The following is a 19,971-nucleotide window of genomic DNA, read 5'->3' on the forward strand; positions in this document are numbered from 1 at the left end:
GACAAAAGACAAAATAAGTCGTCTTGAACAAATGCTATTAAAAATCCGCATAATGAGGCTTTAATAGTAATTTGGAAAGAAGTCAGAAAATGGGGGAACCTGTAGGGATTTTGGTATTGAAAGTGGGGGATTTCTAGGGATTTTCCACCAGTCGTTTAGGGATTTCAAAAAATATGAAGTGAAAATACTGGTCAGTGGCATCCCTGGACACATCCTCATTTTTCTCAGGACCTCGTGGAGTAAAGAGGTGATTGTTTTATTTTAATTTCAGTTATTTCTGTCCCAGTTCTTCACTGTAGACTAATCGGTATCACAAATAGCTTCATGTTAAATATGTTTTAGCAATCAGCTTGATTTACCTCATCTTCCAAACTAAACACTAAAATAACAAATTCTTGTTTCATTAGCCATAGGCTAAGGCTACGTTTGAAATTTTTGTAGTAGGCCATTCCTATCCAATGCCAGTTAACTGCTTCCCGGGATGAAATTCTAGACATTCCCTCTTGGAAAGTAGGTGTTCAAATTTAAACATGTTAGGTTAGACCAAGTTTAGGATTTGGTGAATTTTATAGGTTATACATTAAATAGGCCTAATTTAGCTGTACCAATATAGCTAAGAAGAGAATGAGAACAACTTGGTGCCATTTTACACCATTTCCAAGTTAAATAGGCCTAATGGTAAATCTTTTGCAGTTCATATTAGGCCTATTGAATTAAAAATATAGTAAACATACCACTCAATGCCCATTTTTTATGTTTTTTCCAAATATAATAATCATGGTTGTCAGAAATCAGGGTAAAATTCTACTTTAGCTACTTTTGGCCATCTTGGAATGGGTTTAGGTTGCGAAAATGAAACTTTCAGGTATGGGTCTACAGGCCAAAGAATGTCCTGGGAAGGTATTTTGAAGTACCTACATCCACTCCTTCTCCCCCTAGAGGTTCCTGAAATTTGCCTACACGATATGTCTATATCCATTGAAATTTTGACAAAACAACATTTTACCTTAATTTTCAGTTATCAGTGTCTTTCTCTCTGGCTTTAGCTCTGAAAATGCAATTTTAGTTATTTAAGCAGAATTTTAAGCCATATCAATGTTTTAATTCCAAAATTTAGGAAAAGTATTTGCATATCTTTAAAACCTTATAAATTGGGATTGAGCAAAGTTGTGAAGCTGAAAACAATTTTGTTATGCTTCATTTAAACAGAAGATATATTTTGCAAGGTTTTACTTCTATAACTCACAGATTTTTAAAGGTCATCAAAGGTCAAGACCCTCTAGAGGGAGAAGGAGTGGAGGTAGGTACTTAAAAATACCTTCCCGGGACATACTTTAGCCTGTAGACTCATCCCTGAAAGTTTCATTTTCTTAATATAACCCCTTTCTAAGATAGTCAAAAGTAGCTAAAGTAGAATTTTACCGAAATCAGTTTCACCCCACCCCTAAATATACCAATTCAGGGTAGCCTATATATTTCCACAATAGGAGGGTAGGGGTAAATTTTATTTCCAATAGCCTATAAATAAGCAATAAGTTTAAACTTTCCACCCACCCCCCTAATGTGCAAATATATAGGCTACCCTGGATTGGTATATACAGGGGTGGGGGTTAAATTCATTTCCAACAAAAATGATTATTATATTCAGAATATTCAGAAAGCATAAAAAAAGGCATTGAGCAGTATGTTTATTTTATTTTTAAGTTAATAATACAAATGACAAACAATTTAGAGGCCTAATTGCTTCTTGAGCAAATTATGTGGTGAAATTCTAGATGAGGTAGCCTACTATTTGCTAGGCTATCTTGATGGAGTTACATTAGGGAATTGAAATGTTCAGGATGGATTACAGACTAAATCAAGCTTTGTCCTGGGAGGGTATTTTGAAGTACCTACCTTCATTTTCTTTAACTAACCTATTTGTGATTTATAGCCTAGAATATATATTAAGCAATAAAAGTTACATTTTTAGAATTAAAACAATGTCAGCATTCTGTTAAAATGTGAATAAAACTGAAACACCAAAAGGATATAAACATCAAAATAGCACAATGGGTATTTCCCAAAAGAGGTCCTTGTAGGTAAGTCACTAAACTAACAATTTCAAGTGTTTGATCTTAAATAATTTTAATAATTCTAGGTCTGAGAGGAAATTTACAGGTAAATAAACATATTTGAAAATAAATATATTATTATTAAGGTGCAGTTAGAATAGCCTAGCCTTTCAAAATATTTTTTCTTTTCTTCTAGGATTCTATTTAGTCTGCTCCTGTGGTTTTAAAATATTATACCAGTATCGGACTTCAATTACTGTATTAAACTTTTTCTGTGTGAATATTTCTGCTATTTTCCTGCATCAGTGTGAGCCAAGGGTTAAAAGACAAACTTTATTGCATATTTATTTCTTTTTAATTTTTCAATATAGATCAAATATAATGTTTCCTTTAATGGCATATCCATCTCTAATTCAATTTACATATTAGACTTTTCAACAAATTCTTGAGTTTGCTTTTGTTTTAGGAACAAGCATAAATATTTTGAAATTAAGATAGGGCTCAGAAGTTTGCATAGATGACAGGTCATCTATTTTACATTTACTTTTAGTTCAAAAATATCCCTTATTTCACCAAGATGTTAAGTCATACCAAGGCTTTTTTTACCAAAGTTATTATTAAATTTACAAATTTTTTTTAACTTTGTAAATGAGAACTGAGGCTTAAATATTTATCAAGGACTGAGGTTCAAGGTGCTTTCCTTGTGTCTTATTTGAGCAGTTAATATATTTCTGTTGCCTATAGATTTATGCACTATATAACCCAAAGATATATATATATATATATATATATATATATATATATATATATATATATATTTCACTTTTTTTACCCAAAGATAATAAAAGTCTATAAAAGATTACATTCTTTATAGAAGAGGTTAATAATTGTTTAGGCTCCAACAACACCTCTGAAAAGTTTCATTTGGCAAACTTGTACTTTTAAGATTGCTAAAAGTCCTGCATCTTGAATTTAACTTGTCTAGTGTTATATTGGAGATCATTGGGGGTTGGGGTTCAGAATAGCAAATATTATGTTTTGAAAATGTAAATTAGGGTACTGAATAGTACAAATCTTATTTATTTTTTTTTATTATAGTGCTTCTACTATAAATGCACTTTTTTGTTGTTTTAATCAAGTATTACTGGTTATTATATATTAGTTTCAGAGTATTTCTTAAGAACTTTATACTGGCAAATAATAAGAGAACTATTGAGTTAATGGCTCAATCATATTCTACTAACCTAGAAAATGGAAAGAAAAATTCAAATTTGATTTAAAATTGTTTTTTCAGAACCTAAATAGACTAATTGACATTAAAAACCATTTTTTTTATCAGATTAGCATTATGTTAAAGAAATGAAAATCAGTGCAATCAACAAACTTTAGTAAATGGCCAAGATCTTTAGCCAGGTATTAAAGAGGGTAGAGATGGATTTACCTCAACAAAACATTTGCTGGGAACAATTGTAAACTAGTTTAGTAGGTGAATGAATGCTCAGTAAAAGATTCAGAATTATGTCTTTCAAAAGTCTTTATAGTATTCCTAATTTAATAAGATAATATATAAATGCTCTGATGGGCATTGACCATGATGAACTTCAACAACTTAGTTTTACTGTGTGAAACTTTAGATATATATCTACTTTGCAAGTAAGACTAAAGCAGAAAGGTTTGTCTAGAATTAAAATAAAATTTTATTAAATTGTATACTCACAATATTAGAAATACAGATTCAAAACTGGAGTTACAGAACTATAAAATTAAACCACAATTAAGAGGAACTTTTCCAAAGATAAAACAAGTAGATGTATAGATTACCTTATATCTGATTTTGTCCTCTTAGAAGCACAGATGAAGTAGAGACAAGAGTATAAAACACATACAAATTGGAGTTTACCACTTCAATTACTATCTAATCAATGTTGTTTTGTTTTTATTGTTGTATTCATTACAAGAAATTTAAAATCCTTGCTCCTTCCCCTTTATGTTTTTGTGAATTGGCACCACTGTGTGATTCTAAAGAAGGTGTTTTATACCATAATTATTTGAAAAAAACTACGTTTTTTAAAGAGTTAAAGAGGCTGATTTACAAGGTTGAACCTTAAAACGTACCGGGATTAGGAGGCACAGTTGGGGGGCTGCCTTCCCCCAAACCCCCCGGTTTTGCAGCCTTTAAATAAAAAAAAATTTCTTTAAACTGAAAGTAAAGAGCGACATTAAAACTTAAAACGAACAGAAATTATTCTGTATATGAAAGGGGCTGTGCCCTCCTCAATGCCTCGCTCTTTACACTAAAGTTTGACTTTCTCACAACTCTTTTTTTTAAACAGTAAAAACTTTAGCGTAAAGAGTGAGGCGTTGAGGAGGGCACAGCCCCTTTCATATACAGAATAATTTCTGTTCGTTTTAAGTTTTAATGTTGCTCCTTACTTTCAGTTTAAAGAAATTTTTTTTTATATTTAAAGGCTGCGAAAGCGGGGGTTTGGGGGCGGCAGCCCCAACTGTGCCTCCTAATCCCTGTACGTTTTAAGGTTCGACCTTGTAACTCAGCCTCTTTAACTCTTTAGAAAACGTAGTTTTTTTCAAATAATTTCTGCACGTTTTTGTACAGTTTATTACTTATTATTGCTTGACTAACTGTTAGCTGATCATGTCAGGAGTTAAAGTTGGTGGGCTGCCGCCCCCCCAACCTCCCGCTCTTAAACATTCTTGTGTTAAGGCTTTTAATTCCTGAATACTTAAATTCAATATAAACTCAACGCCTCGCTCTTTACGCTAAAGTTTTTATTGTTTAAAACAAAGATTTGTGAGAAAGTCAAACTTTAGTGTAAAGAGCGAGGCGTTGAGGAGGGCACAGCCCATTTCATATACGGAAGCGGGGGTTTAGGGGGTGGCAGCCCCCCCAACTGCACCTCCTAATCCCTGTACGTTTTAAGGTTCGAACTTGTGACTCAGCCTTTTTAACAGCCCCCCCACTGTGCCTCCTAATCCCTGTACGTTTTAAGGGTCGACATTGTAACTCAGCCTCTTTAACTCTTTAGAAAACATAATTTTTTTCAAATAATTTAAAAAAGAAACTGAGTTTCTTTTTTAAAGTTTAAATTCAGTATATAAAAAATTTGCTCTGACGGTGAATCGAACCCGGGTTTTCCACCTGACAGTCAGGAGTATCAACCGCGGGACTAAAGAGACACAATTGTAATTGTTTTTTAGTAAATGGAATCTATTTTCAACGCAAGCAAATTCCCACAAAACTTTAAATTTGATTTTTGGAAAACAGAGAAAGAGTAATCAAACTGAGCTGAAATTGTGAGGATAAGCTCCCAGGCCCCAGGAAAGCTTATCCTCTAAATTTCAGCCCGATCAGACCACGGGAAAGGGGGGCTCTGGTGAGAAAAATTAACATGGGCTAATATAGGAAAACGAGGTTTTTCGTAAATGTAAATTCGGGGGATAATTTTTTCGGTCTGAAAATATCAAAAGGCCTAACAGCTCCAATTCTGCTTCGAATGAGTCCTCATTCACCCGGATCAGTTGCCAACTGTGGCCTGTAGGCGTGGATAAGAAAAAAAAAGAAATGATGATGAATTTTAAGTGGCTATATTTGGTTTTTTGAAAACAGGGAAGGAGTGATCGGATTGAGCTGAAATTTCAAGGATAAGCTCTCGGTCCCTAGGAAAGCTTAACCTCTAAATTTCAGCCCAATCAGACAACATTAAAGGGGGGCTGTGGTGGGAGGGTCGAAACTTCCGGCCCAGTTTACCCCATGAAGATAAAGTCAGAGGAGAATGAAATTTTGCAAGTTTCTTAGTTTGAGCTTGGGCTACAAAATGCGATTACCGCCGTCTCTCTGCGACCTCTAGGACCTGAAATCGCTTAACATTGTGGTGGGTCGCCTCTTTATAGAGGCACAAGTGTGCCTCCTTGATGCTGGCATGTGGCTTGATGACAGACTTGTGTGCCCTGTGCCCCCTTGTGTTCTCTTGCAATTTATTTAAGGTCAAATTTTAGTATGCAAACTATTTATTAGCTTGTGTGTTTTTAGAACACCATCTTGCTTATGTATATGCACTAGGGGATACACATAAGATAAATGCTTGTTTTGTGCAGAACTCTGGCCTCACTTTGACTCTTAAAGCATTAAGCTTAAGTATATCCAAAAGTAAGCATGCAAAATTATTCTAGAAACCCATCCTGTGAGCATAGTCTCAGGGTAATATGCCTACCAATCCTTTAAGAAAGAAGACATGATTTGAACATAAGATTTAGCTTGAAATGTCAGTTTTTGGAAACTTCACAAGATTTCCCCTCTAATTATCTGTCTGTTTTACATTTGAACAACCAAACAGGAACCTTAATAACCAAACAGTTTGCCCGGTTGGCTGGTCTTCTAGAAACTAAGTCTGCAACCTGCTCATTTTACAGACCAATACTTGCCTTTCTTCTTAAATTACTTTGTGTATAATTCTGACTCCATTGATTTATTAGTTAATGTAAGGGTAAAGTAGATGGTGCTAGACTCCATTGTCCAAACTAGTGGTGCTCATCTGTTTCATATTCATTAATGTGTTCTGAGGCTGCCTTATCCTTGTTCAGTGCTGGTGCAGCTGTGATAGAGCCTTAGTCAAGTTTAGTTCTAAGAAGAGCTCTATTTGGCTTAGTCAGGGCTACTGGACAATGACTGAATATTTTGCATTTTATAATTTCAAGGCCACAGGTGGCAGTGGCAGCACTTTTTTTTTAGGGGATGAAATTCTGTAGCCCCTAAGTTTCTCTATATATGATGCAGTTACATTATGGATCAGCTTGTTAGTACTTGTATGAATATGCCTGGGGGTTGTCTTTGTGTTTTCTTTATGCAAAGCTTTGCGCTTCAAGTTTTGGGAGAGAGACCCATACTGGGTCATTTTAAACATTCATTTTCAGTAAGGTTACTTTATAGCCCTCTAAATTTCTTTGTTTTCAACAAGGTTATTTTTATAGCCCTCAAAATGTCTTTGTATCCTTAGATGGGACAGTTCCCATCTAATTTCTTAGAAAAATTTGGAACAACTGTCATCATAAAATGATGGTCCATTGTTCCCTATGGATCATTATTCACCAATAATGGTACATATAGATCAAATGGGATGTATATCATGTTAGAAATTGGGATGTATTTTTAGAAGAAAACCTTTAAATTCACCAAGTTGATTAACAGTAAATTTTTGGCTGTTCATATTATTGACTTACAAATAAAGTAAAATTACCACTTGATGCGTTTTTTATGCTCTTTCTAAATACAATAATCATTTTTACTGCAAATGAATTTTGCTCCCACCCCTATATATACCAATTCAGGGTATATATTCACACATTAGGGGTGGGGGTGTGTGTGTAAAATTCATTTCTGATGCAAATGAGAGGTAAGTTTAAACTAACCTAAACCACTCCTCCCCCCCCAGCTAATGCGCAAATCCCACCCAAAATATATTAAGACATAAAAAGGTTGAAGGGAAATAAAGTAAAAAGAACAGGCATGTCAAATCCACCAGGATCTGCCCACAAGTATTCCCAAAGTATTTTGGCACATGGCAAATTGGGTTCTGACTCAAGTAAAAAACAGGTAACTTTTTTGTTCATTCAAATTTGTGGTGAAATACTCCAATATAAAAAAGTAGGATTTTTGTACAATATCTGATAAAACTTCAAACTTCTAATCAAACAGTTATATTAGTCAATATTTTTCTACATACTGAAACCCTTTTCAAACCAAAAGTATTTAAATTAAGCCTTCTGGAGTAGAAAAAGTGTTTTTTTTTTATTTACAAAACTATACAATAATTGGTAACTTTACCCTAATTGTTCCAACTAGTTATTATAATAGGTCCTAACTTTGGTCACTAAGTCAATTTTGAGTCTTTAAAGTTGATACTGATTTGGTCAATATGTAACAGTTATTATTTTGGGAAACATTCATATTGACAGATTTTTCAGATAGCTAAGAAACATACTTACCTCTATAGTTACAATTGCATTCTGAATCCAAATTTTTCATTCATTTGTATCAGAAATGAACTTTAATCCCTCCTCTATGTATGGCAATTCGGAGTATGCATTTGCATATTAGGGGGAGGGGGGTAAAGTTCAAATTTACCTCTATAGTGAAAATTGCATCCTGAATCCAAATATAACATTCACTTGAGTCAGAGATGAACTCTACTCTATCCGCTAATGCGCAAATATACACCCTGTATTGGTATATATAGAAATGGAGGTAAAGCTAATTTCCAACATGAATGAATTTCTAATTAGATTTGAGATGCCATTATGACCTTTGAGGTCAGTTTGTTTGTTTCTTTGCTATCTGGATAATCTATTAATTTTTATCCCATATTTCTGACCTTCAAATAAAGTTAACATACCACTTGATGGCTTTTTTTATGCTCTTTTCAAATATAGTAATTGCTCTTAATGCAAATTCAATTAACCTAACTTTTATAACCTTATCAAATATTTGGCCTAAAATGTATATTTTCCATGTGTTAATTGATTGTCAATTTTGTCACCATCAATTTAATTTATAAGTAAACCAGTCAAGGGTGTCTGCAGAATTTTTTTGGGGGAGGAGATGCAGATACCAGAATAGCTGTGATGGGGGGGGGCACAGGATTTTATTTTAGAATAAATTTTCTTGGGAGAAAGTTTATTGTTCAACAAATTTAGAACAAAAAATTCTGAAATAAAAAGAGATTGTCAATTTTGTCTCCATCAATTTAATTTACAAGTAAACCAGTCAAGAGTGTCTGCAGAATTTTTTTTTTTGGGAGGAGATGCAGATACCCGAATAGCTGATACTCTCAGGGGTGATGGTAAAAGCAAGTAATCGTAGTAAAAATTACTTAATTAGATTCATCCCTACCATAGAGGTTTCAAGCTGCAATGTACAAAATGTGGACTTTTGTTTGATTTCAGAAGAAATTTTATAGATGCATGTTTTTTTTGGAGGGGGGGGGTGATTGTATCAAATCAATGGCCCTAGAAAATTATGAAAACCTTATCAGAACAAAAATCAAAATGATTTTTTTTTAGTTCACCATAAAGATTGTGCCACAGGAAAGTGCTCTTTTCTGTTATTTTGTTGCACTAAACTTTAACTTTGCCCCAAAGAGAACCAATTTGCAATCAATTTAAATTTCGAGAAAACTGTTTAATGCTCCCCAGCTGCATAGGAAGTAATGCTACATGGTCAAAGTAATGGATTTAACAAGTTCATTCACTTTATTTTTTACAAAATTACCTTTAGTGATGTGTAATTGGGTATCAACTATCATGAAGGGGGAGGGTCATTGTGATGGCAGGGGTCAGGGCAGATGTCTTAAAAATCCCAATTTAATGCTCAAACTACTAACTCTTCATGACCCTTCAGACAAATGTAGAAAGAGATAGGGGGGTGTAGGGATTAATTTCAATGTTTCTCTATGTAGCATAAAATGCTATATTCCCATGCCTACCAAGATAGAAGTTGAAAAGTCTACCAAGATAGAGTTGGGCCAAGAACCCTGCCAGGAAATTCTGGGGGGAGGGCAATTTCACTAGGAACTTTGGTTTCATCAATCCTAACTAAATCTAGATATTTTGCATTTTCCATTTATACAAAATATGGAAACGGACACATTCTGTATTGTATAGACACGGGTGTTGGGTAGGTCTCAGGTTTTGGGTAGATATAGGCATCTATTTGACATTGGGCTCCAGTTACAAGCTTAATAGGTTAATGATAATCTACTAAGGAAATCAACAAACTTCCCTGCAAACTTAAAGCAATTAATTGCAATAACTTGCTGAAAAAGGGTAGCTATTGTGCTCTACTGAACGCCGCTTGAATATAGATTAAATTTCTTGTAAGCGATAAAAAAATCTCTTGTAAACCCATATAAACTTTGAAGTAACCAAAATGTAAGCTTATACTGATAAATAAATATACCAAGAATTTTCTATGTGTTGAAGGATAAATTGCAGCTTACAAATAATTAATCATAATAAATACAAATAATAACAATAGAATAAAAATAAATATACAAATATATATACATTATATATATACATTATATATATATATATATATATATATATATATATATATATATATATATATATATATATGCTGAAAAGGCCTAATGAGTGTAAGCATTTCAGTACTGCAGGAAGTCCAGCAAACCCTAAATGACAAAGAAATCCAAGAGTTCCAAATTCCGAATCCAAGAATTTTCTATGTTTTGAAGGATAAATTGCAGCTTACAAATAATTTATTATAATAATTACAAATAATGATAATAAAATAAAAATAAATATACAAATAATATACGAATAATTTACTAATAATATATATATATATCGGACAATAATATATATATCGGACAAAGACTGACATGAAGATTGGACAACACTACGAAGTTAATGCTCCGTCTACCATTATTTTAAAGTGTACATTTGAAACGATCATGCAGAATGAAGGACATGATGGAGGATTCCATCTGAAATTGTGGAGGAACGACAAAAACCAGACCCTGCCACGCGATAGCCGGAAATATTTCCAGGGAACGGTATATGTAGAAACTCAACTATAACTCAATATAACTATAACATAACTCAATGACAATTTATGACCAATAATTCCACTGGACTTACGGTAGAAGAACAAGCCAAAAACTGATAACCAACACGTCTACTGTCCTTACTGTGGAAAATTGCGATACTGAAAAAGAAAGAACGGAGAAAGAGGTAAGAATTTTACTTTATTGTACTAGCAGCAGAAACTCGATTATTTGGTGGGCAGTGTTTCCCTCTCCCTCCCTCTGGAAAATACCACCCGCGGAAAATAACACCCCTATGCACATGGTTGGTGTCTAATCCCTTTGTACTTTACAAAAAAAGGACTAGAACTCTCAATTTCTGATCTAATGAGCACACTCCGAAATTTCTGCAATCATGACGTGGAGGAAGGAGCTGTACCCCTTCTATACAAAATATATTCTGCTCATTTTGGGGTTTAATGCTAATCTTTAATTTCATAATAATAGCGTAGACCAGAATTATTCACAGAAATCATGAGGGAGTTTTTTAAAGTTTCTTTTGTATTCCTCTCCCCTCCCAAAAAACCTTTGCTGGAAAATACCCTTTTGCTGGGTTTTTCATGGACAAATTTTCCATAGAGGAGGGGATTACCAGCATGACTTTAAAACCCATCAAAAATTAAAGTTTTTTTTTGCAAATTGAAGTGTGCTAAAAAAGAATTCACTCAAGTTCATCTGCAAGAAATTTTTTCGGTGGAATTTTCAGCTAGAATGCAATTGTCGGGGGGAAATTTCCCCAGTGAGGGAGGGAGAGGACATTTTGCGTGAAAAGAACTTTCCATGGAGTGATTTTCCATAGGAGAAACGAATTTTTTGGAGGGAGAGCCGCACTTCCAGGTAATATTTAAAAACGATCAGAAATTAAATTTAGAAAAAACAGCTTTTCAACAGGATGAAGGAGATGATGGAGGATTCCGTCTGAAATTATGGAGGAACAGAAAAAACCAGACCCTGCCACACAATAGCAAGAAATATTTCCAGGGAACGATATTTCGTCCCATGAGAGCGGTTTTGTCTTAACTAAGGTTTTCAAAATTCCGAGAAAAACGACTTTGAAAATTTCACCTTTGCTGGAACTTACACGGTACAACTGATTTTCTTCGCAAATACATCAAAAAAAGACAAAAAATAACAAGGAAGGTCTCCCCAATATGAGATGGAAAAGGTAAAGTTTTCATTGTCGAAACTTGAAATGAAATACAGATACGACAATCCGCCCTTAACGAAATGGGAGTAAACTTAGATACGATAAAATGGTGTGGGCTGCCTATTCTTTTCACCATGAAGATACGACAAACGAGTTCTCATGCAGCAATACTATTTGAAAAAGTATGAAAATTACAAAAAACGTCAGAAACGTTTATTTTTTGTTGAGTTTCTTTGCCGGCCGCCCTTTTTCTTCAGCGGAATCCTCCTCTGGACAGGGATCTCGCGTAGACGGAGAGGCTTCCAAACGTTCAGCATCCCCCTTGGCCTTGTAGTACTGTTCAATCTTGGTTTCAAAATACTCCTTGTCTTGGTTGGGGATGAACTTCAAGAGATACTTGACATCTTTGATTTTCGCCTCAGGTAGATCAATCTTTTTGCCACAAAGTTTGGGCAAAACAAGACGTTCAACAACACGGACAGCCGAAGTGTTGGGACACTTTTTAACCGAAGTACATTCTTGTGATATAGTAGCCATTTGCAAGTCTCCAGAGAAGGAAGTTTTGAACCAAACTCTCATAGCGTTATCCTGACGGAACTCAAGTCGTTTTACCTGTGAATACGGTACCAACGAGTACTTGTACAGCTTTGCTGGCTTTTGAAAGTCAAAGAACTTTGACTGGGTCATTTGCAGGACATTAAAAGGCTGTATCCTTCTTACTTTCAGTAACTTCCTCACCAGATCTAGTTGGGAAAACAAATCAAGATGCTTTAGCCCCCGCTCAATAGTGCTATGTACAGCATCAACCTCCTGTATACTCGAATGACCTGGTTCACAATACTTCATAACCACTTGTTCTAAGCGCGGAAATTTTCTTAGAACATCTTGGATGGCAAAGCTTATAATTGAGTTTCGGTTCTGGGACACGCAGGAGTCCGACCAAGTAATTAACTGGCAGATATCAGGGTAAGTATCAAGGACTTTTTCCAGTATGGCCACTAGTCCACTAGCTATTTCGTTTGCTCCACGTCCAGCATCAAACTCGGACCAAATGCAACAGTATACCTCATTGATTTTCTCTCCAGTCCTTCTCTGGAATGAAAGAATTGCCGTGAGGTTGAATGTAGTTATCTTCCTTTTATAGAAAAATGAAGAAACATTACTCCGGGGCAGCGGAAAAACATTCTCCAGATCAAAACAAAGTAGGGGAATAGATAGGTTTGACCTGTGCACGTCACGTTCAATCTTGGTCTCAATTTTACTTTTCACATGAGCCTCATACTTGTCTTTTACTTCCTGATCCATTTCAATTCGGTTTTCTTCACTTACACGTTTTTCCTCGCATACATCACATCGATCTGCTTTCGGAATATGAAATGACAAATTAAACTGCGTGTTGAAGATCTCACGATACTTAAACTCACTAACATCATTTCTTGATAGTTCTCTGCAGTATTCCTGATACAGTTCATACATTTTGCGAATGTTTAGATTTGCTTCCAAGAATTTTCTGGTAGACTTGGCTCGAGTATAATGCGATTCAACGCACGGGAAAGATTCAATATGCTTTTTCACTAGTTCAATGTCCTCGTTACTAGTTTTGTTTCGAGGTACCTGTACTGCCTTTGGATTTGGCACCCCTGTTGTAGCAACATTTGAATGTGCGTAGTAAACTCTTCTCTCTGAAATATCAAGAGTAGCCAAATAAAATGTCTTGCAAATCCGGACTGTTTTCGTGTTAACGACAAAATAATATCGCAGTGTGCAACTCCTGCGCGTCTCCGCTTTCTTCTTGGTTTTAGTCTTGGTTGGAACGGTCTTAGTTGTTTTCAAGTAAAACATTTTCTTCATATCCTTACTTAGTCTCCAGAAATCATCAAAAATCTTTTGTCTCTCTTCAGAGGCAATAGCCTGACTGCAATTATAATGACAATCCTTATTACAAACAACATCCTTCACTTTCTTCTCTTTCCCATGAGTTTTCTGGTTGTTAGGATTCATATATACAGTACCAGAGTTTACTGCTGCCTTGATCTTTGTCTTAACCCAGTTCTTCTTATCTGAAATTCGTTTTCTGGTCTTTTTACGTGAATTAGGATGATCCACTGTATTGCTTTGACTATTTAGATCTGGCTCGGTTGTTTCTTGTACAGGTTCAGCATTATTGGGAATCTCGAGGTGCTCCTGATTTTCTGCTGCCACTGAACCTGTTATGGCACTTGAACTAGAACCACAGCCAACACTGACATTAATCTCTGAAAAGAGATCATAATCCACATTTTCTTGAAGAGCCTCAGCTACTTCCTGATCAGATTCTCGGAAATTTAGTTCTGAAAGGCTGCTTGCATCTAGTTCAGGTCGATAGAGAGGATCACTGCCTTTTTCTGAATCAGAAGATAGATCTTCCTCGCTAGAAAAAACAAACAAAAAACTAAAAAACAAACAAACAAAACAAAAGCTTAACAAACAAAAGCTTAGGCTATACAAGCCCAATGGACATTGTGGCTTGATGCAATGCTTCCAATTACTTGATTTTACTTCAAGTCAGGAAATGGAAAATGGGGCTAGGTCAGGAAAATGAAATTTTCAGTAGACTAAAGATAGGCTTTGTAAGGATAGACTAGTCTAGGCCTAGTAATAGCAAAACATATTTTTAGCTCTAATATTTATTAAAGGGGAGAAATCAGATAAAGAAAAAAAGGAAATATACCATTAGATTTTCTATTTCCTTGTCTATTCCCCCACAAAGCCAGATACACCTTTAGGCTTAACAAAACAGTTTGATTTTTCTTTAAACTAGCTTTATTTGGTAATACACATCAGCTGCTGATGAAGAACTGGGTATATTATCCAAGCACCCCTGGTGTTTGGATAATCACTAACTTTGGACAAGCAACCGAGCATAATTTGATTCAAATAGAGCCTATATTTCCAAGCAAGCTCTTAGTCTTGCATATGTATAGATTTAGATTACCTTGTTGGGATTAGCTCAATTTGATCTCAGAAACTTTTTTATACTGAAAATTAAGCTTAAAGAAAAGTTAGCAAACCCTAGTAGCCTATTTTTTCTTTACAGCACATGTCTGGGATTGAATCTATTTATGTTTGAGTGGTTTTGTATCCTACAAGGCCTATAGGATCATGTGTTTAAGATTGGGCAGTATTTTCTAGAATTAGCCTAGGCTATGCTTAAACTAAATTGTGTATTTGTCATTAGACTCTACTATTAACTATCAATGCATTCAAAACATTCAGCAATCCATATGGCTAAAATATTCAGCCTAATCAAATAGCCTAGGCTAGCCTACTTGTTCAAGAAAATTTGATACTTCCTTTGAGTTCTGCAAATTAGCAAATCGCATTATGAGATGGTGCAGTGGTACAATAATGTGCGTAAATAGACAAGACAATTCTGTTATCTAGGAATAGAACCATATTCCTAATTCAATGCTGTTTCCAAATCAAACTATATATGCACCAAAAATCATAACAAATCAGGTAGCCTATTTGATATACTCTTGGGTAAAGGTGCAGTGTAGCTCCCCTGTACTATAGGGTGCAGAGACCCTACTAAGAGAACTGCAATATACAGGAAGAAGTGTGTTGTTTGCATTCTACTTCTATTGGACAGTATCTGTGCAACTTTACAACTCAATTGACTGAATAATATACCCTTATAAATAAGCTGTTTTTATCTGGGGGAGCTACACTGCACCTTTACCTACTCTTGGAACAAAATATTAGTCAATTCCACAAAAATGAGGTACCTGGATTCCTGCAAATATTGTGCAGCTTGTGCGGATGTAAACAATGTCCGTTTGGGTCTCATTGTGAAACTTTAACCAAATCTTTTCTTCTTCAAAAGTGTACATTGACGGAGTTACGACAAAAATGCCCATGTAATTTTCCCATATGAGGTACGACAAAACCGCTCTTAACAAAACGGCAAAATGTGAGAAACGATAAACGAGAAATCTAAAATTGGGGCACTTCTAGCTGAGCTACAACAAAATGGTCGACGGAATCGGATAGAGCAAAAAATTTCACGTTAGATGGCAGCTCTAACTCCACTTCCCGAAAAAGTCGCAGATACGACAAAACCGCTCTCAGGGGACGATATGCAGAAACAATTTTCTCCCTCAATGCTACTCTGTATTCTTTTTTTTTTCTTTTAATTTTATTTTTGTGTCTCTGAGTATTAGTATTGACCTGTGTCAACAATATACTTTGGGTTTCCGGGCAAGGGAAGAGTAAAAACCAAAAAGGAAAATATAGAAACAACGCGTCATATATGATTTTTTTCCTCTTTTTCCTTGGGTATTGGATTCTTTGTTTCTTTTTATTGGTATCTTTGTGTGTTTTTGCTGTTTGTTCTTGTTTTTCTTGATATGCTAACATGGCACAGATACTTCAAATGTAGCTAGTATTTTCATCATTGTTCATAAACTGAAAAGATGTATCTAATGCTATTATGACTCCACCAGCAATTAATGACATAATTAGACAGGAATTTTATTAAAAATTGGAACAGACAACTGAAAAACTTATTTGTTATGTAAATCAAAATTATATGTGGTACTCTCGGAGCTAAATGTACAAACACACTTTTTGTACCAATCTTGGCTGGTCTCTAAGAAAATAAAAGATGGTCTCTTATTCCTTCATCATTTACAGCAGCAAGGGCAATGATAATATGCCCTCTTATTGGATTTTTGCTCCGAGTTACAAAGGGAGGAGTGAAGTAAATTTAGTGAATTAAAAAACGAGAGTGAAATTTTATTTTTATATATTTTTGAAAATACAAATTGCTAAAATAGCTGTAATAATGCAGTGAGTGTGAGCTCAATGAAAGAATGTGTGGCTCGATTTAGTAAATGTGGCGTGTAAGTGTACCAAAGAGTATGGGTAACTTCTAAGATCGGAAACTAGTGCTAACCCACTAGTTGATGTTTGTTGTATTTTTTTTTTTTTTCAAGAATCATAATTTCATTGCCTTTATTTTTCAGAAACTAAGATCATAAGGCATAGGATATTACTACATCATTATTGAAAATTACACTAATAACACTAATTATGCCTTGTTATTACACTGAAAAGTACCAAGAAATGTCCAAGGCTAGATAGAATTGGTGATTTTTGTTGCCACTTAAAAGTATCCGCTATTGCAAGTTACCCACATTCATTGGTTTTTACGATGGAGATGCGTTTTTTTTGCATCATTAGCTCATGTACAATGTTTTTTGTTTTTTTTTCTTGTGGAATCTGTAATATTTAGACAAAACAAAATTATTTACACATCCTAAAAAGATGGTGGGTATTGCAGAAGACCATGATATAACTCAATGCCAATTTATGACCAATAATTCCACTGGACTTACAGTAGGAGAACAGGGTAAAAACTGATAACCAGCACGTCTACTGTCCTTGCTGTGGAAAATTGCAATACAGAAAAGGAAAGAACGGTGAATAGGAGAAACTCTAAAGGCCTGTATATTTTAATGTATTTTGAAGCACATAAAAATTGCGTGGAAAATTTGCTAAAGAAGCTGCCTTACCAGCTCAGAACCTCCTCTGCCGTAACAATGATGAGCCTACGGTTAAAAAAATTCCATGACCCATCTGAACTTCAGATGCGAGGTGAGGAGAAAAACGCGTGGTCCAGCTAAAAAAATAACTTTACTAATACTTTTCTTCATTTAAGGATGGTTCCCTAACGATTACCAGTACTTCATTAAATGACTGGATATTACTACTGCTTCCATGAAACGGACTCAGCTACAGCAGAACTCAGTCTCGTCGTCAAAGGTATATTTTTTTTTATTTTCCTAATATGTTTTCGCATATACAAGATGTTTTTTCCTCCCTTTTCCAATGTTGGCCCTCTAAAATAACATATTTGACTCACTAAGCACTTAAAATTTAATTTAGTTACAGGATCATTGACGAAGCTAATGCAATAAAGTGTTTTTATGCTGTAAATATGATCAATAAACATTAGGCCACCCACTCTCCTTTGTAAATAATGAGCAAGATCTCGGTGTCACTATTGACAATGAACTAAAACTCAGCAGTCGTGCTAAGAGGTCTGCTTCTGAGGCTAGTTCGACCTTAGAATTTATTAAGCATAATATTTCCTCTCGCTCCCCTAAAGCCATCAGTCTTATTTATAAGGGACTTATGCGTCCTAAGCTTGAAGTTGGAATGTCTCTTGCCTCTCCATATTTTAAAGAAGATATGAAAGTTCTTGAAGATGTGCAGAGACGTGCTACTAAAGTAATATCTGGCATGCAAGAGCCTGTTAGAGCCTACCCTGTTAGACCTACCCTGTTAGACCATCCTACCCTGAGCTGACCATCCTGAGCTGACCAAGAGCCTACCCTGTTAGACCATCAAAGCTGAATCCTCCTGACACTTGTTTACAGGACAAAAATAGGGAATGCCATTATAACCTTTAAGTTATTGAGGGCAATATTCTCCTAGCATTATTCCCTACTGTTGGTGCCAATTCAAGAACTAGAGGGCATCACCTGAGACTTGTCAAGCAGTCTACAATTTCTAGAGTCCGTACTCAATTCTTCTCAGCACGTATTGTCAATAATTTGAACAAATTATCTAATGAAACAGTTGCTGCTGAATCCGTTGATGTTTTCAAACCAAGGCTAGATGCTGAGTGGTTCTCCAGAGAGTGTAAACTCAATTGGGTATGCTACTGAAGATGTAACAGCACCTCGTCACCAGTGAACCAGCATACAACTAGAATCATCATCCCGGAACTCTACAAGGAGAAATCCTTAGATTGCTCCAAGCTGCAATTTAAGGTAATAGAGGGGAATTTACCCCATTTTTTTCTTTGTTTGATGAAGGATTTGGGACCAAAAGCTCCTAGATTCTCATTATTGCATTAGATAAATATTCTCATTATTGGTCTGGCATATGTTGCAAAACCTTTCCGAACTAGTTGTAACTACATTTTGCGAAAAGGTCCTTACCCCCTCTAAAAATGTTCAGTCTATAATTTTGTTTATTTTTTTTTTACATAATATGTTGGGGGAATTTTGAAAAACGCTTGAGTATAACTAGTCTTCCACCCATGCCCTTTTAGCTGCAATCTCTTCAAAGACATCTGATCAAAATCTTTATCTAAACTCACTAAGTTCAAAGATTTTAATACAGATGTTTATTGCTCAACGTTCAAAAAAAAGGTCTGATTCATCTGAAAAAGGAGAAATAAATCTGATTTAATGGTTTGTGACGATTTTCTTTTGTTTGCGATAAGTGGTATATTCAACCAACCAAAAGGGAAAATGTTCTTGCTACTACCACTACCACTGCTATGACTACTACTACTACAACCAGTACTAAAGTTAAGGGTATTAAGGAGAAAAATTTGGGAAATGCTGATGTGGAAGTTGAACTACATCAAAACACTCTGTGTATGCAGTTGCAAAAGGGTGCATGTGAAGCGTTTTAAGTTTTATGTTGGAACTTTCAGGTATGTTGATGGGGATGCTGAACTAACCAAAAGGCATTAATTATATACTTCTAATACTATCTTTACTACAACGACGATTGCCCCATTTTCAGGATTCCATCTTATCTTAAACGGGGACAAGTTCCTGCATATGCCTATATCCTCTCAAGTTATTAACATGGCAGTACTAGATGAAACTATTATGCCGTCTGGCTTCATCTTCCAAATCTTTGACAGTTTCATCAATGGCCGCTACTTCACTCAAACCTCCTCGATTCACATTTTAATGCTTTCTCCAATTTCTTTACTTTCCTCTTATTTTCATCTATCACTCATATAATTCTTGTATAGGCCCCTCCTCCTCTCCATTAAACATAAAGCATTTTCACTAACATTTTTAGCTGCGTTTATAACTTTCTCTCCTAAGACACAAATCAGCAACTTCTCAAACAATCTTCCTAGCATTATTCCATTCATCTTCTATATTTTCAAATTTTAAACTGTAGAGTTTAGTATTTATCCGTTCCTGGAAAGTTTCTCTCGAATTCACAGCTTGTAGTCTGTCAGTGTCGACAATAAAACAGAGCTTTTTTATTGTTCACCTTGACAGGCATTTCTTTAATGACTTCAAAATACGAAACTAAAAAAATTCGAGATAGGACATGTAAAGATTCTAAGTGG

At 35.1% G+C, this 19,971-nt stretch overlaps 1 protein-coding gene across 3 annotated transcripts in view; it reads left to right on the forward strand.

The window, feature by feature from the left end:
* The first annotated feature begins 151 nt into the window (after window positions 1-151).
* Window positions 152-19,971, forward strand: part of LOC148946650 (uncharacterized) — a 117,090-nt gene continuing 97,270 nt past the window's right edge. Inside the window, exons 1-2 of one of the 3 annotated variants that reach the window (XR_016142394.1) lie at window positions 152-247; window positions 17,521-17,624. The gene's annotated coding sequence lies outside the window, so the exon portion shown is untranslated. Of the gene's footprint in view, window positions 248-10,457; window positions 10,821-17,520; window positions 17,625-19,971 lie in introns of those variants that run through there. The other 2 variants (XR_016142395.1, XM_089096299.1) reach the window with 2 other exon arrangements.

This window comes from Artemia sp. Qi Xiang Cuo, chromosome 11, assembly GCF_049724085.1.
Source record: "Artemia sp. Qi Xiang Cuo chromosome 11, ASM4972408v1, whole genome shotgun sequence".
Classification (NCBI taxonomy): domain Eukaryota; kingdom Metazoa; phylum Arthropoda; class Branchiopoda; order Anostraca; family Artemiidae; genus Artemia; species Artemia sp. Qi Xiang Cuo.